Below are 22,784 nucleotides of genomic sequence, written 5' to 3'. Positions count from 1 at the left end.
TCCCACATAATGTGAGTCAAAGTTTTAAAAATGAAAGGCACTTCGGACGCGAGTTGAACCGAATGCATAATGTTAGCATTGGCCTAGAATAACTAAGGTTATTTTTTATTTTCGCCTTAACTAACGGATTAGTTATGTTTAATTATTCAACTTTTTAAATATTGACTGTAGACCCCAAGTGCGATACGCAAAGTTGCAGAGCACCTTGAGAAACCTCTAAATAGTTTCCCACACAATATATCTCACGTGGTCCTTTCTCTCTCTTTTTATGCGAAGCATATTACGAGGGCTCAACCCAGCTCCTCAGGCGCGGCGGTGACCATGAAATCACGTGACACCGTGACGTCACGACAGAGGAGAAGTGGCTTTGGCTCAACTCTTGCAAGACGGGCTGGGTGGGAATCGAACCAGGGTCTCCGGAGTGTGGGACGGAGACGCTACCACTGAGCCACGAGTACAACGCTTCAAAGCGGTACAAAAGCGCCTCTAGTGAATGCGGTGTTGCCTTAGAAACGCGCTGTTTCTAAGGCGTGCGTCTCTTGCTCAGGCGCACATTTCGTTGCCGCGCCGAACGCTGCTTTGCTCGACGCTCACCGCGTCCAATGCGGGGCGCGTAGTCGCTGCCCTGTAGCCCATTGTCTTACACCCCTTGGCGGGTCGACGGGAACGCTGTCGCGTTCCACTCTTGAAGGCGAAGAAGTAATGCATGAGTTGTTTCTTCGTCTAGCCGAACCAAATATAGCCAAGCAACAGCAGTTCACCAGGCTAAACAGTGGTTCAACAACTAAAATAAAGGCTAGTATGCTTCGCATCCTGGGCTTAACCTTACCTAAGCCACAGCCATTTTTTTTTCGCGTTCCAAACAAAGCCCGCGAAATATGAAAAAATACCACGTGACGGGACGCTTGAGCACTGTTGTTGTGCTGCTCTCAAGCGTGCGATGGTTGAACAAGGTCGGCAACGCTCGGCCAGCAACATGCATTTGCACCGTCATGCGATAAGAGCCGCATGCCCAGATACCTACATCCGGCATAACGCTCTGTCGCGGGCCAGTCTCAGCAGTCTCGCTGCAGCCGACCTTGTTCATCCATCGCACGCTTGAGAGCAGCACAATAACGGTGCGCAAGCGCACCGTCACGTGGTACTTCTTTTCTTTTTTTTTTCATATTTCGCGGGCTCTCTTTGGAACGCTAAAAAAAGGACCACCTGAGATATATCGTGTTGGAAACAACTTATTGAGAAGTTTCTCAAGAACTTCAACAACTTTGCGTATCATACTTGGGGTCTGCAGCCAATACTTAAAAAGTTGATTAATTAATAACAACTAATCCGTTCGTTAAGGCGAAAATAAAAAATAACCTTAGTTATTCTAGGTCAATGCCAACATTATGCATTCGGTTCAACTCGCGTCCGGAGTGCCTTTCATTTTAAAACTTTGGCTCAAGTTATGGGGGACAACCTGTATATTGGTGGTGAAGCGCTTGCGTGTTATTTCCACAAACAATGGTTTGGCGTGAAGTGTGAACTGGGGCAGTGCGTTCATTCGCTCTGGTGAAATTTTCACTCACGCGGCTCCTGTCGTCTCACTCATCATCATCAGCCTATTTTATGTTCACTGCAGGACGAAGGCTTCTCCCTGCGATCTCTAATTACCCCTGTCCTGTGCCAACCGATTCCAACTAGCGCCTGCGAATTTTCTAATTTAATCACTTCACCTAATCTTCTGCCGTCCTCGACTGCGCTTCCCTTGTGTGAACAAACTGGGGCAATGGGAGGCATTCGTTCGCTCTGGTGAAATTTTCACTCACGCGGCTCTTGTGGTCTCACTCATCATCATCAGCCTATTTTATGTCCACTGCAGGACGAAGGCCTCTCCCTGCGATCTTTAATTACCCCTCTCCTGCGCCAAGCGATTCCAACTAGCGCCTGCGAACTTTCTGATTTAATCAACTCACCTAATCTTCTGCCGTCCTCGACTGCGCTTCCCTTCTCTTGGCACCCATTCTGTAACACTAATGGTCCAACGATGATCTAACCTACGCATTGCATGGCCTGCCCAGCTCCATTTTTTACTCTTAATGTCAATTACAATAACGGTAATCCCCGTTTGCTCTCTGACTCATACCACTTTCATCCTGTCTTTAACGTTACGCCTAAGATTGTTCGTTCCATCGCTCTTTGCGCGGTCCTTGACTTGTTCTCAAACTTCTTTGTCAATCTCTAAGTTTCTGTCCCATATGTTAGCACCGGTAGAATGCATTGATTGTACACCTTTTCAAGGATAGAGGTAAGCTTCCAGTCAGGATCTGACAATATGCCTGCTGTATGCACTCCAACCCATTTTTATTCTTCTGTAAATTTCCTTCTCATGATCAGGGCCCCTGTGAGTAATTTACCTCGGTAAACGTACTCCTTCACAGACTCTCTAGGGCGTCTAGGCTGACCGGCGATACTGAACTCTTGTTCCCTTGCCAGGCTATTGAGCATTATCTCTGTCTTCTGCATATTGATCGTCAACCCTACTCTTACACTTTGTCTGTTAAGGTCCTTAGTAATTTGTTGTAACTCGTCCCCACTGTTGCTGAACAGGACAACGTCATCTGCAAATCGAAGGTTGCTGAGATATTCGCCGTTGATCCTCACTTCTAAGCGTTCCCAGTTTAATAGCTTGAATACTTCTTCCAAGCACGCAGTGAATATCATTGGAGAAATTGTGTCTCCTTGTCTGAGCCCTTTCTTTAAAGGCATCTTCCTACTTTTCTTGTGGAGAATTAAGGTAGCTGTGGAATCTCTGTAGATATTTTCGAAGACATTTACGTAAGCGTCCTGTACGCATTGATTACATAATGCCTCTATGACTGCTGGTATCTGTACTGAAACAAATGCCTTCTCGTAATCTATGAAAGTCATATAGAAAGGCTGATTGTACTCTGCAGATTTCTCGATTACCTGATCGATGACATAGATGTGATCTCTTCCTGAAGCCCGTCTATAACCTCTTGGCTGACTGAAGTCCAGTGCTGCCCTATATTCTATTGAGAATTATCTTCGTGAGTATTTTATACAATACTGGAAATAAGGAAAACATATCTCGGTGTTCCACGTTGCACCTCAACCTACGGAACAATTGAGGAGGCTCGCGTCACCCCCTTACCTGTCTATCTACGATGCGAACCTCTTCGAGTATTCCTGCGACTGCTTTGCCGTCATGGACGTCATCCCTTATCGAAACTACCCGATATACGGCCGGACTCCACTTTTTCAAGATCCGTTAAATGCCAAGCATCTGCCATACCAGCATACTTTGCCCCGGCTGACCTTCCACATATGCCCCCATGGGTAATGTCCAAAATACCGGTACGTCTATCTATTCCCGGAATTTCTAAAAAATCGCGAATACCTACCGTCGGCCTCAGACATTTATCACTTGAATATATGTCGAAAGAATATGACTCCTCGGTGAGAGTGTATACAGACGGCTCGGTCTCGTCGTATGCGTCTGGTGCGGCTTTCGTCGTGCCTGCGCATCAAGTCATTCGACGGTTTCGTCTGCATAACAAGACGACTACAACATCTACGGAATTCGTGGCAATAAGAGAGGCCGTTCAATATATTGCGCGACAGCCTCCTCAAATATGGACAGTTTTCAGTGACGCAAAATCGGCTCTTCAACTACTTGGAGTGGTGTTGAAAGAAAGCGCTTACAGAGTGTTGGCGCTTCAAACTGCCGAGCTCTACACTTTGGCGCAAGAAAACGGCCACCAGATCACATTTCAGTGGATTCCTAGTCACTGTGGTATACAGGGCAACGAACTGGCCGACGCCGAAGCGAAGAAAGCACTCGAAGAACGAGAGTCACTGCTTTCAATTCCTTTTTCCAGAGCGGACGCCAACTGTCTCCTCTCCAGTGTCATCCGAAAATTGACAGCACAGCACTGGGACAATCCGGATAATCGCCACAGACGACTCCAGAGATTGGACCCCACCATGAATTTTAGGCTACCACCAAAAATTCAACGAAGCTGTGCCAGTCTTCTGCACAGACTAAGGCTGGGGGTAGCGTTTACGCGCGGATACGTGCACCTCATGCGACGCACCGAGTCTCCACACTGTGAGGTGTGCAATGTGACTGAGACGATAGGTCATGTGCTTTGCGACTGCCCTAAGTTTGTGGAAGAGCGTCATAGGTTGGTCAAGGACCTTACGCGTCTCGACAGCGCACCGTTGTCGGAGGACGTTATTTTAGGCCCTTGGCCAGACGCTCAGTCGAGTTTCAAGGCCATCAAGGCATTACTGAACTTTTTAAAAATTACGGGCCTGGATTGCAGACCTTGAGCATGCCAAATTGCTTGCCATATGTTCTACATCTTCCTTCTATCGTCATCGTCACCCATCATGCACCTCTTTCTTCCCTCTTTCTTTCCCTCTTCCCCTTCCCCCAATGCCGAGTAGCTGGATAGAGGAATATACCTCAGGCCGACCTCTCGGCATTTCGTGTCATTAAACTTCTTTCTCTCTTCACTGGAAATAAGCTAATGGGCCTATATTTTTTCAATTCTTTAACGCCTCCCTTTGTGTGGATTGGCATTCTTCCAGTGCTCTGGGAACCTTGAAGTCGTGAGACACTTCGTGCAAAGGGCCGCAAGCTTTTCAAGCATGATGTCCCGTCCACCTTCGATTAAATCGACTGTTATTCCATCTTTTCCGGCCGCTTTTCCCCGTTTCATGTCTTGCAAAGCACTTCTAACTTGATCACTAGTTATAGAAGGAGCCTTAGTAACCTGTTCATTACTACTTCGAATGGAGGTATCGTGGCTGCTCTGGGTACTGTACAGGTCAGTATAGAATTCTTCCGCTGCTTTTACTATATCTTCGAAATTGCTGATGATAATACCCTGCTTATCTAGGTGCATACATCTTGGCTTGTCCTATGCCAAGTTTTCTTCTCACTGATTTCAGGCTGCGTCCATTCTTTACCGCTTCCTCAGTCTTTCTCACGTTATAATTTCGAATATCGCTTACTTTCTTCTTGTTGATCCGTTTTGACAGTTCTGCGAATTCTATCTGCTCTCTTGAGTATGACGCTTTCATTCTTTGTCGTTTCTTTAATAAGTGCTTCGTTACTTGGGCGAGCTCACTACTGGAAACCAGTAGGCGAGCCTACTGGTTGCTTTGGTGCCTTACCTGGCACTTCAATTGCTGCTTCTGAAGCTAGCCTAGTTACGGTTTCATTAATTACCTCTATATGATCTTCATCTCTCTGATGTAAGGCTACATATTTGTTTGCAAGTACCAGCCTGAATTGGTCTGCTTTTACCCTTACTGCGTCTAGGTTGGCCTGTTTCTTCTTGACCAATTTTACTCTTTCTCTCTTCATATTGAGGCGAATCCTAAACCTCACTAACCTATGATCACTGCACTTTACCCTACCTAACACTTCCACATCCTGCACTATGCTGGGATCGGCAGAAAGTATGAAATATATTTCATTTCTTGTTTAACCATTAAGGCTTTTCGTCTCACAGGGTGTTATTAATTATGCGCAGTCGGTTATTTGCACAAGTAGATTTACAGAGTCACTCAGCGCAAGTGCACAACTAATTTTAACAGTAGTCTAGCACGCGTTGGATACCGACCCAACAAGGCATGCAACCGTTGTAATACACACGCTATTGCACCGCTGTCAGATGGGAAGAGGACTTGGCACCCGGAGGCGCCGCGTCCCAGAGCTTACATGTACGCACCAAGCCAAGATCATTCGATACATTAACCCTGGTGCTCCCCCTCAACCCGGGCTGATTGGGCGGGGGTACTTGATTCGGGCCAACGGTCCTTCCCGGACAAGGGGGCTGTTGTAGTGCAGCACAACTGAGGAACTGTACTCAACACACAAACAGCCATGACGGTCTTACAGGACGTAAGCCTGACTGACCCTCGGACTGCCTTGAAACAAAAAAGGTCAATGCATACAACCATGAAAAGCACCAAAGCCATCTGCGGAGCAGCGTGACCACACGAGGGTGCCCCACCACCGGTTTCGGCTCTGGGTTCCACTCAGCCAAACAAAACCCCGTAGATGGACTGGCACACACGGCCGAGTCGAGCGAACTTAGGATCGTGCGTCATAACTTAATGGATAGCTTTCCACCTGACTCATCAAAAATCACAGCAGGACGAGCCCACATATCGAGAAACTTCTTCTCGCCCAAGAGGCGCCGCTCCCGGGTGAGATGGAACCAGACCTCCTTCCGAGCTTTCGCAAACACTTCGTGAAGGCCCGGCGCCCTACCTCCGAAAACTGCATCACAGCGTGCCAACCAAACTTGGTATGAACACTCAGCGAGAAGAAGCACGAACTGGTTGATCGCCTGATTAGGCAAAGGGTGCAAAAATCAAACTGTCTGATAATGAACGCCTAGGAGCTTAAAGAGACTAGCAATCCTTTGGAAAAGAGCTGCAGGAAGCAAACATTGCGTAAAGATATAAACCGAGTCCTCACGAGCGCCACAGAAGGGGTACACTCCACGAGCCGGGACGGCTGTGAAGAGCGTGTAGCTCAACGGCATGCAGGCACCGTCGCGCCAGACGGTACGTGAACGTAGCTCGCCTAGCATTATGTGCCTTCATGTGACCTTTGTCGCCCGACAACATGCAATAATCACCTGAGACTTTTCCGAACGTGTCGGCTGTAACCACGTATCTAGTCCCAGCTGACCTCCAACGTGGAGCCGGCACGCGACGTGCGAAACAAAAATTACGGATTAAAAAAAAAAAACGCGCATAAATGTTGCTGTCTATTTGAATGATATATACGCAAGGTAACTTTTATTTTAAAATCATTCATTATTACGTTTAGAAGCAAATTCGGAGCTCCGATACACGTTGTGGAGGTGTTCTGTAGTGATATATGCGTTACGTTGCTATATGCTAGTTTTGATGCAACGGCGCTGGCGACGAGTCATTTGATCGATTAATTAACGTTTCAATTAATCGACTTATGCTTTAGTTGTGATTATTCGGTTGAGATCACAAGCAATATCAGGCGCACATCGGGTTCCTCCGTCCTCACGTCACCTTACACAACAGCAAGGGGGAACCACGCACAGGGAACGAAATATCTTCAGTGTTCCGACACGCCTAGTATACAGGACTAACTAAGTGGCTACTCAGGACAAAAGCCATTCATGCGGACTTTGAGCCAGTGGAAAGAAAATCTAACGCTATGCAAGTGCCTCTTCAGAACTTTCTACGACAGTGGTTAACAGCTGTGGACCTTCAATTGCGTCGAGTGTGCATGGTATGCTTGATATGTCCCTTCATGCAGCGTAGCGCTGACAGGCAAGTGTTAATCCGAACAACACAAGGTTTGCCTTTTCTATAAAGTTTGCTCATAAATCTCGCACTGATCTTTGTTGATTACTTTAGCTCACGAACGTAAATCCAGAAATGCGATGAATCGATTAATAAATCTGTTTAAGATTTCAGACTAATCCGACGGAGCCTGGTGACCCTTGAATTAATGTTGGCTGTATTTATGGACACAGCTACGAAAAAAAAAAATGTAAAATTACTTTTGTCAGAAACGATGTCCACATGTTCGAAACCACAGAGTGTAAACAAGCTGCTGCTGCTGCTGCTGTTGCTGAGAGTCACATTTGTCGCGTACGAGCGAAATATTTTTCTGTTTCGTTTTGCTGAGTAAATGCATTTGCTTGATTTGAACTTTCGCGTAGCCAAGGTTGACAAAATCATTATAAGAGCATTTACAGTTAAGGCGAGTTAAGGGGAGCCATGTGTTCTCGACGTGGTGTTGATGCACATGTGACAGCAAAATATTTTGTGCAGTTGATTCTGTTAAGGTAGTAAATATTGAGCCACAGGTTTGCGAGGTAGTATAAATTGCTTTGTAATCAATATGATCTCTTTGTTACGTCTAATGTTATTCCTGTCTGAAGGGCGTAATTCGGTACACACACCCGCGAAAAGCTGACGCTGTTTACGGAGTGAAGTTAATTCCACTCTCAACTATAGGGTGTTGCCAAACACCTCTTTAGAAGGTGAGTTATTACACAATATTACGCCCTGATGGGTGTAATTTTATTTACAGTGAACGTTGCGTTAACAACAAAAAGATCGCACATAGATTGCTTCAACAGAGATGAAACGTTACAAGCCACCACTGTTGACCCAGATGCACGAGAAAGCCAGCAGAGGTGGCAGGGGAACGCTTCGCATCCCGTATAACGCGACGACGCATAATGCAGCCGTCGCGGTGGCTTAGCGGCTATGTTGTTGCGCTGCTATAAGCACGAGGTCGCGGGATCAAATCCCCACTTCGGCGCCCTAATTTCCATGGGGGCGAAGTTGAAAACTGCCCGTGTCCCGTGCATTGGGGGCACGTTAACGATCCCTTGGTGGACAAAATTAATCCGGAATCCCCCACCACGGCGTGCCTCATAATCGTATTGTGGTTCTGGCACGCAAAACCTCCAAATTCATTATTTCACGCATAACACAGAACCGAGAGCTCTCGTATATCGCGGCATCCAATGACGCCTGAATTCCTCAGCCGCGCAACAAATAATTATGTCATCTTTCTAATACCATCAGTCCAAACGCATGTAATGTGGAGCGCTGCTGCAGCCTTGAAATACAAGTCGTTACATCACGGAAATGGAAGATTGAAATTTTTATACAATGGGAAACGATAACGCTTGAATATAGTTCCCTTCCTGGCGTCCAGTTTCTGACGCCGAAGTTAACCGAGTTTTTGTGGAAATAGTTTTTTTCGAAGGCCATAGAAGCAATAAAAATTAGACGTGTGCGAATATTCCACATTTAAAATACAAATCGAATAGTCCTTGGTATTCCATTTGCAATCGATTCGAGAATTCACTATGAGAAATTGTCACATATTCGTTTCTGTTCAAATATAAGGCATAACAGCACTTATTAAAGTCTTGAGGATGAGAGGAGTAGGAACGTGAGTACTGCATGCTCTGAACGAGTCGTCAGCAGGAGAGTTGATGTTGCTGTGCATCAGCGGCGTAACCAGAAATTTATTTCGTCGAACGGGGGTCTCTCTCGGCGCCACTACCGCTCGTCCACTCCTCCACCCTCTTGTATATAACCTGCGGTCAATTGCTTTTTCATATGCACTTTCATTTCTATTTATTTATAATCTGTACATTTCAATTAAATAAACAAAGAATTCCCCCTGTGCTTTAATTGACGTCATTGTCTGTTGGCTTCATTTTGTTATGTGTATAGAGGGTGTGTTTTTTTTTTAGCTGCACGCAATTTTTAAACATTGCCTGTGGCAGGAAGCACGATTCTAACCCTTGGCCAAAATTACTTGGCCAAATCAATTAGGCATACGATAGTATGGACGCCGGGACACACGGGAGTGGCAGGGAACCAAGAGGCGGACAGGATAGCTCGAGGGTACACTTATTACCGAGCATCCAACGTAGGCGACCTCGAGGAGACCGAACCTGTACCCCAAGACTATTTGGCGATACTAAATTACTACAAGGGCTGCAGAAAGCGGTATCCACCACTGCACAACTCCCTTAGCAGAGAGGACTCTGTCACGTGGAGGCCGCTACAAACGGGCTCGTACTCGAACCAAAACGTACTCAGCAAAATTTATCCCACACAATACAATGACAAATGCCCCTGGTGCCACGAAACACCCACGCTGTATCACATAACGTGGGCACGCCAGAAGATAGACGTGGTACCCGTTATACCAAACCCGAGTGCGGAGCAATGGGAGGGAGTGCTCTCCAGCGATCGCCAGGTAGACCATGAAGGTCTGATTCGGCGAGCACAACTGGCAGCAGCATCCAGCGGAGCCCTGGACTAAGGGCAACCGACCGTTGTGCTAGAAGATGGACGATTCCATCTGAAGACCGCAGAAGACCAGCGAATCTAGAGCTGAAGTTTTTCACTCACTCACTCGCTCACTCGACGAGGCGACCATTACTTCTACTACAAAGCAAAACGATTAATTAAACAATTAACATAATTATGCAAATTAACTTTATATTTAATTATTTTACGGCAGATATTTTAATCTACATGCAGCGGTGAGTTCGCATGGCGTATCCACTTGGTACGAATTCTCTTGACTGCGCCAGTTTCGGGATATTCATTTTGAAAGTGTCCGACAAAATGCATTGTTGTTCCTGTTAGATTTGTGTTTCAACGCATAAAACAGTGTTTTCTTAAAAGAAGTAACTGGAACGCCAATGCATTTCGTCGGACACTTTGAAAATTAATATCTCAAAACTGGTGCAGTCCTGAGGATTCGTTCCAAGTGTTATGCCTTGCGAACTCACCGGCTATAATTCGTGGATTGAAATATGTGCGTAGAGTAATTATTAAAATAAGTTCATTATCGTAATTATGTCAATTATTCATTTAATAGTTTTGATATCTCGGAGAAGTAATGGCCGCCTTATCGAGTAATTTCGATCAAGTGTTGGAATTGTGCAATCTGCTATAGGCAATTTTTAAATATTTGGTGCAACTAAAGAAAGGCGCTATATATATATATATATATATATATATATATATATATATATATATATATATATATATATATATATATATATGTGTGTATATATATATATATATATATTGTGAGCATTATTCATACGCTTCATATTCTCACCTGTACATACTCATCATCACCGTTTTGGGGCCTGGTGGTGGGGCTCTGTCTCGGAGAATAAAGAAGAGACTGGCTGCCTAAACCTCGTCTCACAAGTGGTGGAGTGTGCTGTCCGGTCCCTTCGCCCTCTCGCTCCCGGTCTCTCTCCAGCTTCACCTACGCTACATCCCTGGAGCTCCGCTCGGGTCGCCGCCTCTACCAACTGCACTCGACCATGTCGCAAGACCAGCAGACCAGTACCACGACATCCACCTTGCCGACTCCTGCGGGACCCCCTTCTTGGACAGTCACCACCCCTCAGAAGGATCCACCGATATTTGCTGGGCTTCCAGGTGACGACGTTGAAGACTGGTTGGAGCTATACGAGCGCGTGAGTGACTTTAACCACTGGAACGAATCAGCAAAACTTGCTCACGTCGCCTTCTACCTAACCGGAGTTGCGAAAACATGGTTTTACAATCATGAGCTCGATTTGGTCAACTGGAGCATCTTTAAACACCAGCTACGCCAGATTTTCGCGAACTCGCCTGTCCGCTCCGATATCGCTAAGAAGAAGCTTGCTGAGCGCGTACAGCACTCAGGCGAGTCCTACACTTCGTACATAGAGGACGTCCTCGCCCTCTGCCGCCGCGTGAACACCTCGATGGCAGAGAGTGACCGTGTACGCCACCTGCTCAAGGGTATTGGGACTGCAGCATTCAATGCTCTTGTAGTGCTGAATCCCACTACCGTCGCCGACATCATCAGTACGTGTCAGCGTCTCGATGACCTTCATATGCTCCGCTTACACCATGACACATCGGATTTCAAGGCGTCCAACGACAGCGAGCTACGTGCTTTGATTCGCTCCATCATCCGTGAGGAACTGCACGCCCAAGCTTCGTCAAACCCTCCTGAGGTCCATCTGACGCCTCCTGGTGGCGGCCTACGCCATATCGTGAGGGAAGAGCTAGCTGCCGTGACCTGCCCGCACATCACGAGCCCGCACCCTATCCATACGCCAACGTACGCTCAGGTTGCCTCTATAGCGCCACCCCCCCCCCCCCCCCAGCAGCCACCTCAACAGGCACCTGCACCGCACATGTCCCTGAATCCTATCACTGCAAGACCATCGCCTGTTCCGTCTTATAACGCATGGAGCCCACCTCGACCGGTGTGTTACTACTGCGGCATCCGTGGCCACATTTCCAGGTTTTGCCGACGCCGTCAGCAAGATGAAAGACGTGGCTATGACGGCTTTGAAAGGGATCAGTTTTCTGGCCCTGTACCACGACGTCGGCGTTCTGACTACGTTTATTATCCACCACGTTCCCCATCTCCACAGGACTTCAACACTGCCAGTTCATCGCGTTTCCCGCGTCGTCGCTCCCCATCACCGATGCGGCGCTCTTCTTCCCCTCTACGACCGGCTACTTCGTCCTCCGACCACCGCCCGGAAAACTAAATGGTGCAGCTTCAGGAGGGAAAGCTGCATCTTTTGGACAACGTGAAACGCCTCCGGAGCGCCCGTCAAATGTACTTTTGCTGTTTGTTGAAGGTGTCCGAATCGAAGCCTTGGTTGACACAGGTGCATCGCTTTCCGTTATTAGTGCTGATTTGTGTTCTCGATTGCGAAAAGTGAAGACACCGTATAATGGCCCTCCCCTTCGTTGTGCTAATGCAGTTCTTGTTCAGCCCTCCAGTGTTTGCACTGCGCGCGTTTTCATTGATGGCATCCTCCACCACATTCAGTTCGTCGTGCTGTCTTCGTGCACTTACGCGATGATTTTGGGATGGGACTTCCTGTCCTCCGCCTCAGCTTTAATCTCTTGCCGTCAGCGAACTATTCATATGACAGACACTGAATCTTCGTCCTCTGTCAATGATCACAGCCTGCGTTTTGTCACGTCTACCGACTGTTTCATTCCCGCGGGCACTGAGCATATTCTGACGCTGACTTCCGACACTATTATTAATGGTGATGTGTTCCTTGCACCGAGTGGTTACTGCATTTCTGGTGGGCTTAGCCTTACTCCTAGCCTAGTACGGTTTCAGGACGGTAGAGCCTCAGTCGCTGTTCATAACCCTACTTCTTCGCCAGTTGTGCTCTCCCAGGGCTCTACTGTGACATGCTTTACTGACACCGAACCTCTTTCGCTGGTACCGCTTCACACCGAATCACCACCTTTGTCTACCACAACTGATTATCACACTGCTGCCGCTGCTTTAACGGCCGCGATAAATCCCGATTTGACCACTGCGCAGAAAGAAGACCTTCTGGCACTCCTGCACAAACACAGAGCCTTATTTGACGTCCACTCCAAGCTTCTGGGGCGCACTTCCGTCGCAGTACATCGCATTGAAACCGAAGGCAGTTCGATTGTACGCCGCCGCCCGTATCGCGTATCTTCCGCAGAACGGAAAATCATTGCGGATAACGTTGATGACATGCTCAAAAGAGACATCATTCGGCCATCCTCCAGTTCTTGGTCGTCTCCTGTCGTGCTGGTTCGCAAGAAAGACGGCTCCGTACGATTCTGCATCGATTATCGAGCCCTTAATAAGATCACGCGCAAAGACGTATATCCGATGCCAAGAATTGACGATGCCATTGACTCCCTCCAGGGTGCAGAATATTTCTCTAGTCTAGACCTCCGATCCGGATACTGGCAAATCCCCATGCACGAAGCGGACAAGGACAAGACAGCCTTTGCAACGCCAGATGGATTTTACGAGTTCAACGTCATGCCGTTCGGTTTATGTAATGCCCCTGCAACATTTGAACGCATGATCGACACAGTTTTACGTGGCCTTAAGTGGAAGACCTGTCTGTGCTATTTAGATGACATCGTTATTTTTTCTACAACTTTTAGTCAGCACCTTGAGCGCTTGGACGAAGTTTTCACTTGCATTTCCAACGCTGGACTCCAACTCAACACAAAGAAATGCCATTTTGCCAGAAAGAACATCAAAGTATTGGGCCATCTTATCAGCAAAGATGGCATTCGACCAGATCCCGAGAAGGTTGCTGCCGTGCATCGCTTCCCTCGCCCTGAAAATCAAAAGCAATTAAGAAGTTTCTTAGGCCTGGCATCCTACTTCCGCCGCTTCATCAGTCATTTTGCAGCCATGGCGTCGCCGCTACACAAGTTGCTCACGTCGGGCTCTGCTTTCCCTTGGACAGATGAATGCGAACTTTCTTTCCAAGCCCTCAAGCAGGCATTAACCAGCGACCCTGTCCTCTGTCACTTCGATGACAGCGCACCGACTTGCTTGCATACCGACGCTAGTGGCCATGGGATCGGTGCTGTACTTTTACAGCGTGATACCACCTCACGAGAGAGAGTTGTTGCCTATGCCAGTCGCGCACTAACACCTGCCGAAACGAATTACTCGATCACAGAACAGGAATGTCTCGCAGTAGTTTGGGCGATCCAAAAATTTCGACCATATCTTTACGGACGCCATTTCACGGTCATACCGACCACCACGCCTTATGCTGGTTGTCGTCAATCAAAAATTTGTCCGGACGACTTGGTCGCTGGGTGGTACGCTTACAAGAGTACGACTTTGACGTTGTCTACAAGTCTGGGAAAAAGCATCAAGATGCCGACGCTCTCTCTCGCTGCCCGCTGCCATTATTAGCTTCGAGTACACCTCTCCATTGCTCGCCACTTGATGATGAGACTAAGTCGTCACTCCCGTTATTACCGTTATTACCTCTATCGGTTACTGATGTGTTATCTTCCAATCACCTCACTCACCTCGCCTCGTGTCAACGTTCTGACCCCTACTGCGACAGCATCATTCAACGCCTGTGCGGAACTACATCTGCACCAAATGCCAGATTACGTCGACAACTGCGACTATTTAAGCTTGACAACGATGTGCTGTACCGCTACATATACAACTCCGACGGACACAGCTGGGTACCTATTCTTCCACGCTCGATGCGCACACAAGTCCTTGAAGCCTTGCACGACGACCCATCTGCTGGCCATTTGGGATTCCACAAAACATACCACCGCGTTAGGAGCCGTTTCTTTTGGCCAGGCATGTCTACCTTTGTGGCCAAGTACGTCGCTTCTTGCGTTCAGTGTCAACGGCGGAAACGACCGACTTCGCCTCCTGCTGGGCTTTTACAGCCCATCCCATGTCCCGAGACACCGTTTGCCATCGTTGGGATAGACCTAGTCGGCCCTCTGCCCATAACGCCAGCGGGTCATCGATGGGTCGTGACAGCTGTTGACCAGCTCACACGTTACGCAGAGACCGCTCCTCTACGCTCTAGTTCAGCCTCCGACGTCGCCACCTTCTTTCTAGATGCCATTGTGCTGCGCCATGGTGCCCCTCGTGTACTGTTAAGCGACCGCGGCAAGACTTTCATGTCAACAATGCTCGCAGAAGTACTCGGAGCTTGTGGCACAGTTCATAAGACGACATCCGCATATCACCCACAAACAAATGGCTTAACCGAGCGATTTCATCGCACACTAATAGATATGATATCGATGTATATCGGGCCAAACCACGACAATTGGGACAAACTTTTACCTTTCGTGACTTTTGCTCACAACACCGCTATCCAACGAACAACGGGATACTCACCTTTCTACCTAGTTTTCGGCCGTTCACCGACATTCACCATCGACGCCGCTTTCTTCAATGCTCCAACTAATACCTCTGACCGTACACCCGAACAGTTCGTTTCGAGACTTGAGGAATGCCGTCAACGTGCTCGTTTCAACACAGAAGTCAGTCAGCTAGATCGCAAGCAACGTTACGACATCTCTCGTCGCGACGTCTCCTTTCGTCCCGGAGAGGAAGTGCTTCTTTGGACGCCCATTCGCGCACCCGGTTTGTGCGAGAAGTTTGAATCCCGCTTTCTTGGACCCTATATCATTAACGAACAAACATCCCCTGTGAACTATCGCGTTACTCCCGTAGACGTTTCATCCGACCATCGTTGTCGTGGTTCGGAGATCGTTCACGTTTCGCGCCTAAAACGATTCGTTCGGCGTTCCCCTCCTGGCTAAGTCGCGGCCTGGCTGGCCGCTTGCGCGTGCGGGGAAATTAGTGTGAGCATTATTCATACGCTTCATATTCTCACCTGTACATACTCATCATCACCGTTTTGGGGCCTGGTGGTGGGGCTCTGTCTCGGAGAATAAAGAAGAGACTGGCTGCCTAAACCTCGTCTCACAATATATATATATATATATATATATATATATATATATATATATATATATATATATATATATATATATATATATATATTGTCATGAGGGGAAAGATGCACTTTCACGTGCTCGCACGGCGGGCGCCAGAGAAGATGAAGAGGCAGAAGTAAACAGGCGTTCTGGCTGACGGCCGATTGTCTGCTCCACCCTCCTTTACAATGGCGCAGTCGACAGGACCACGAGGACCACGCCGTCCTGGGTGCCTACTGCGGCGAGGTAAGGCCGTGCCCGCTTGCTTTGTCATGGATATCTTCCCCGGGACAAAAATGAACGAATCCAACTTTATTTGAAGCAGTATCGGCTTCTTTCTGAGCAGCCAACGGATACCGTTCACGCTTCCCTGGCTATGCTACCGGCTGCAATGAGGACCGTTGCCCCCCCCCCCCTGCCCCTGGCTCAACGGATGGCGTTCCAGGTCCTTTGGCCTTGGGTCTGGGTGCCGTGAGTTCTGCAGCCGCTGCCGTATTCTCCGTGGATGCAGCTAGTGGTTCCTCAAGAGGATCGCCCGACATCCTCACGGACCTCATGCGATCTATCTCACTGCTCGCGGGGCAATTTGACTACGTCGCCTGGGTAACCTCCGGATCCTCGCCTACAGCCTTACCATCGCCAGATGTTTCGGAACTACCAGAGTTCAGCAGGTTTTAGGATGACGCTGACCTTTCGGTAGAAACGGCCAACGTGCTCGGCACTCGCCATGCTTGGCCGGACCACGTGGAATGGACGGTTGCAGTAAACCGACTTCGCGGTGGCGCCAAAACATGGTGAACGGGCACATTTTCCGAGGGGTTCTTGACCATGGTATCAGGGATGGAGTTGCAGACTTGTATTATTTTTTTCTTTTAGGTTCTCTGATGTTGTGGTTGGTGTCCGGTATACTTTGATCCTTGACGTAACCCCAGAGAAAGAAATCGAGGGGAATTAATTCTGGCGACCATGCTGGCCAAGCAATGGGCCCATGCCGTCCAATCCACTGATGCGGGAATACTTCATGCAGCTATTTGCAAGTTTTGCTGCTGCCGTGCGCGGGAGCACCATCATGCTAATACCGAATATCCTCGATCCTAGCCAACGGATCTTCGCAAAGAAAATCCTCAAGCGCTCCATCAAGGATGTCGTTGACGTATCTTTTCCCTGTAAGCGTGTTATCAAAAAATGCGGGGCCAATGAGAGTGCCACGTACCGCAAGTTCCACACCACACATTAACGGACCACTGATATCGGGGATGTGTCTTCAAAACACAGTGAGGGTTTTCGTCGCAGTGAGCATTGTGGATGTTAACTTGGGCATTACGTGATAAGGTAGCTTCATCGGCCCACAGTATTCTGTTGACAAAGCACGGGTCCTCTTCAGTCTCGATTATAAGCCAGTTTGCAAAGTCCTTTCGATTTTGGAAATCACGGGGCTCCAACATCTGGTGCAGTTGCACGTGGTATGGATGAAGTTGCCTCTTCTTAAGTAATCTCCACACTGAAGACTTTGACACTCCGGCTTCAGCACCCACACTACGAACACTTGCATGTGGGTCTGAAGAAAACTTTGACGGAATATCTGTCTCCACGTCCTCGTCCAGGACTGAAGATTTATGTCGTTTCTTCGTAAAAGTCCCAGACTGTCTCAGCGTTTCATATGCACGTACAATTGAGCTCGGACGCATACCTGGATGCCAACGTTGAAATAGCTCAACTGCGCGCCTTCTATGTCCACTTGACGCAGCTAGAGGCAAAACCATATCCGCCCTTTTCCACATAAGCCATTTCCACTTACGCCATTTCCACTTAAACCATTTCCTCTTAAGTAGTTACTCATGGCAGGTATCTTTTCCATTGCCGCCACCCATGACATTATTTCAGCCTCTCTGACTTTCCGCTTGACCTTCTTTGTTGCGGTGTTGCCCACCCTACAGGCCGCATACTTGCTGGTAAGCTTCCTAGTTATTTTCCTCCACTGTGAATCAATGTTTGTCCTGTACAGATACCTGAACACTCTCCCAGCCCATTTACTTTCTTTCATATTCCACAGCCGTTCTTCATAGTCAATTTTACTGCCAGCTTCCCTCACTTCAAAACTAGTCCAGCCCATATCACCCTGCACAGCTTCATTTGTAGTCTTATCGTGAGCGCCCAATGCGAGGCGACCCACTGACCTTTGGTCCCCTTCGAGTTCTGATTGTACCCCTGATTTAAAGCAAACGACCGCATTTCCAAAAGTAAGTCCTGGAACCATTACACCTTTCCACATACCTCGGAGGACCTCGTACCTATTGTATCCCCATAGCGCTCTGCGCTTCATTACGGCTGAATTTCTCTTCCCGTTCACCGTTATTCTTTTTCCTGTGTTTCCATATATCTATTGTCTTCGTTTATCCATATACCAAGGTATTTATATCCTGTTACCCGAGGTATTTCCTGGCCCCGTAACTCCATTGTCTGTTCACTGTTTTCATTGAATACCATAACACCTGATTTCCTAACACTAAATTTCAAACCTAAATTGTTGCCTTCCTGTCCACAGATATTAGCCAGACGTTGCAAATCCCTTTGCCTGTTAGCTAGCAACACAATGTCGTCCGCATAAAATAAGCCTGGGAGCTGCTGCTCTACTACTGTACCCGCCTGTTTGTATGAGATTAAACCCGATAAAACTTTCTTCTAGCGCCCTCTCCATCCTCATCATGTACATCATAAACAGCAGCGGGGATAAAGGGCACCCCTGCCTCAGGTCCTTGTTGATATGAATTTTCTCCTTGCTCCTCATCTCTTCCCATTCAACGCAAACGGTATTTTCTAGGTAAATCTCTCTCAAAAGCTGTAGGCAATCGTCACCTAAGCCGTCCCCTTTCAGAATATCCCACAAAATGTTGCGGTCTAAGTTGCCATAGGCTCCTGTAATGTCTAAAGAGGCCCCATACAACGGCCTGTTTTCTACTTTCGATATTTCAATACACTGAGTAAGAACAAATAAGTCATCATCTAAACGCCTACCTATTCTGAAGCCTTTCTGACGTTCTCCCAAACTGTCATTATTCTCTGCCCATGCTTGAAGCTTTAACTTGATTGCCTGCATTGCTAGCCTGTATATTACCTATGTAATGGTCAGCGGTCGATACGAGTGAATTTATCTTTCTCCCCCTTACCTTTATAAATTAAATTCATTCTACTTTGTCGCCAACTGTCTGGTATTCGTCTATCTTTTAAAACTTTTTCCACTGCTTTCACTAGAGCTTCCTTACGTTTTTATCCTAGTTCATTAATCAAAGGGGAACCTTGTCTAGCCCTGTGGCTGTGCGCTTAAGAATTTTCTCTTCCGCTTTCTTCCAGTTGAAATTTGTCAGCACCAGCTCCGTTTCCACTTGGGTCTCTTTCACGCTCTTTTTTTCTTCAAATACAACCTCGTCATTGCCTTGGAAAGATTCGGCTGTTATTTTTCGGATGTAATTTATTGCCGCTTTTCCTTCCAGTTTGTTTTCATCTTCGTCTAGGATATGCCGTTGTGTTGTTGTTGACTTCCTGCCTAATAATTTTATGTGGTTCCAAGATATTCTAGGTGCGGCCTTCTTTTTCTCACGTATTTCTGACAAACAACATTCACTTCTAGCTTTTAATTTTGCTTGCACCAGTATTTGAACCATAGACTTTTTCTCCCGGTATATTTCCCATTTACTGGCTACTTCATTATTAAAGTTCTTTGTCTGTCTGTCTGTCTGGCTACTTCATCCTGCGGCAACTGCACCTTCTTTGCCTGCCTGTGCTCTCGAGATGCTTTCTGTCGTTCGGGAATTGCTTCTCGCATCTCCCTGTTCCACCAGCTTTTCGGTTTCTTTTTTTATTTTCCAAGGAACATGTTTATCTTTCCGTATTTCTGTCGTTATTACGCTTAGAAGCTCACCATATTCCCACTCATTACTTGGCCATTTGCCAAGTTCTTCCTCAACTCTAGTGACTATATTTGCTATTTGTTCAACGTTCAAAGTTGGACTGGCCATTCTGCGCTCCTTGCTCTCTTTCCCAACTACATATCCCATTTTCAAAATGATGCGTTTACGGTCACTCCCTATGCTGCTAAACCCTTCCTCATCGATGACCATTTCTTTCAACTTATCATGAATTTCTTCTGTCATCAGACAGTAATCAATGGTCGATTGCCAGTTTCCCACTTCCCACGTGATCTGCCCTTCACAATTAGGCGCTGTATTTACGATAACGAGGTTATGTTGCGCACAAAGGTCTAGCATTGACTTCCCGTTGTTGTCGGTATAGCCATCTAAATCCTGTATGTGGGCATTCATGTCACCTAATAGGACAATTTCAGCACCATTCCCGAAACCCTTAACATCAGCGCGTATGCATTCCACTAGCCCTTTATTCTTCTCTGTGCAATTATTTCCGGTCCACAAATACATTACACCCAGCCAAGTTTTTTTTTCCACTCATTGTACCTGATAACCAAAGATGCTCTTGACATTGTGAATTTACTCTTTTCCATTTGGCTCCCTGATGATTGAGCATTCCGACTCCCCCTCCCTTTCTTTCCGACTTAGTTCTGTTGGGCCCTTCCCAAACATAATTATCAATAACTGACGGCTCTTCTGAGTCCCTAAGGTGCGTTTCTGTAACCGCATACACCCATATTTGTTCGCTATTTAACTGCTCCTCAATCTCTGCCCACTTTTCCTTTCTTCTGCCGCCATGCATGTTTATGTAGCCTATTGTATGGCGAGCTCTCTTTCTTGCTTTCCTCCTTTTTCTGCTATCGAAGGTGATGCTCTTCTGAGGTTTCCCTGGGGGACCTTCTTCATTACTACCTACTCTGGCCTCCTGAGCGCCCGCAGGCCCCCTAAAAAACCAACAGCGCGACCACCAAGTCGCCAGCCCACTTCTCGTGCCAGCCTCTAATTAAAGTGGATATCGCCTCATTTAAAACCACCACACCTTCTCAATTCCCTGTTTACTTCGACAACCTCGAAGCCTTTCACTCGGCTCATTTTCCATATCGCCTCATTAGCAGCCACTGCGGCTCTTTGTACGTGACTGTCACGCACAGGCACCTCCGGCACCGTGCACACCACGATCTGCACCTGAAAGGATAGCTCGCGCAAGTCATCCACCCCCTTCGCCAAGCGCTGGCCTAGTCCGGTCCCTTTCCTGTTTAGGACGTGATTTAGTACACCTGCTACTATGACAAGGTTGCGCACGTGGGCATTTTCCGCGAGCTTTTCTTTTGCTCGCTCCATGACAGAATCCAGTGTGCGCCCTGGAAATGTCCCTACCGCTACTCTTTTGTCGCCTTTCACCCTTTCCACAATTGCTTTTGAGCACCCAGCCAGGTTTGAATCGCCTGCAATAATCACCCTTTCACTCTCTCCTACCTCTCCCTGCTTCCCTTTGTCATTTTCCGCGTGATTCGGACTCGACAAGGGGCATTGTCCCCTCGGCTCCTGCTTTTTCCGCGTAGCGGCCTCAAGGTAGGTGCTGCTCTTTCCAGCTAACCCATCATCACCCTGCCTGCGTTCCACGTATTTCTCTGACCCTCCCGCGCCTGTCGCGTTGGGGGTCTGCGTTCCATTGTCACGCACATTCTCGGTCACAATGGCGGCCCTGTTCAGCTTTTCCTCGGCTGCTTCAAGTCTCTTTTCAACTACCTTTCGTGCATCACGCTCCCTGTTTAGCTCATTTTTGAGCTCTTGCAGCTGGTTGACAAGCTCTTCCTGGAAAGCATCCATTTTCTGCAGCCTAATATCGACCTCACATTGTGTGCCGGTTGTTTCGACGCCTTCTCCATTCTCATCCGTCTCATCATCTGTCTTGAGGGACCCCCCGCGCACTGCCTGCTTTACCAGCTTTCTCGCCATGTTGTGCACGGCTTTTTGCAAATACTATAATAATACTACTACTGATGCAAATACTATAATACTATATCAATGCAGAGCACGTGCCTTTTAGCAAAAACCGATACACACAGGATCCAAATCCTCAAGATGCCACAAAGCAACTCTCACCGCTGTTTGAAAAGCAATCAATGACGCGGAGACCGAAGGTATGACACGCGCTCGCACGCGCTCAACCACGTGGCCACGCTCTCACTTTTCTACCAAAACACACACAGTAAAACCACTAATAGCTATTAGTTTTGCCACTTCCAAGCTACCATTTAAAGACTACAAACACTCAACGTCCCACCCGGCTGCACGTGTACAAGCACGTGGCGCGAAAGGACGCTTTAACCATCCTGCAAAACCAAATGTACACAAAACACACCCGCTCACCCGAAATACGAGAGATAAAGAAAAAAAGAAAGAAAAAGAAAACCACTCAATTACTATTTAAAGGCAAAAAAATCAGCAAATCAAAAACAGAAGCAAGCTCAAAGCATGCATAAAAACATGATTTCGTCGCCGCCACGGAGCCCCGAAAAGCACGTCCATTCGCCACAAAATCCAAAGGAAATCCAGAGGAAGGAGTGACCCCTGTCGGTAAGAAGTTGACGAGGAGCGCCGTGGTGAACAATGACGTTGTGCAACAGGAAGTAGGCTACGTCTGTTGGAAGGGCTCTCGTGAACGCGAACCAAGTTGTATAATTTGTTGCGACGGCAATCCACTTGTTGCATCAGTCCAATGTGGGGAAATGTGCCAAGAGGTCTACACCAACGCGATAGAAGGGTTCGGTAGGAGCGCCAAGAGGTAGGAGTAAACCAGCAGTGAGCACAGAAGGCTTCATTTGGCGTTTACGCTACGCCTACACGAATACTCGTACGCCGTTGCTTACAAGTCCGACCGTTTATATCAAGATGCCGACTGCTTGTACCGCCACCCAGACGATGTTCCTGCGACCTACGCTTCTTCTCTGTGTTATCGTTATCTGCTTAGCTGACCTCGCTACCGAA

The 22,784-nt window shown here is 47.6% G+C and overlaps 1 protein-coding gene across 1 annotated transcript in view; it reads right to left on the bottom strand.

Annotated features, from left to right (window-relative positions):
• Positions 1-22,784, bottom strand: part of LOC135901062 (uncharacterized) — a 97,964-nt gene that overhangs the window by 50,828 nt on the left and 24,352 nt on the right. The gene's annotated exons all lie outside the window — the stretch shown is intronic.

Source organism: Dermacentor albipictus, chromosome 1 (genome assembly GCF_038994185.2).
Source record: "Dermacentor albipictus isolate Rhodes 1998 colony chromosome 1, USDA_Dalb.pri_finalv2, whole genome shotgun sequence".
NCBI lineage: Eukaryota > Metazoa > Arthropoda > Arachnida > Ixodida > Ixodidae > Dermacentor > Dermacentor albipictus.
Note: the sequence above shows the minus strand (reverse complement) of the source record. Positions and strands in the feature narration are given on the sequence as shown.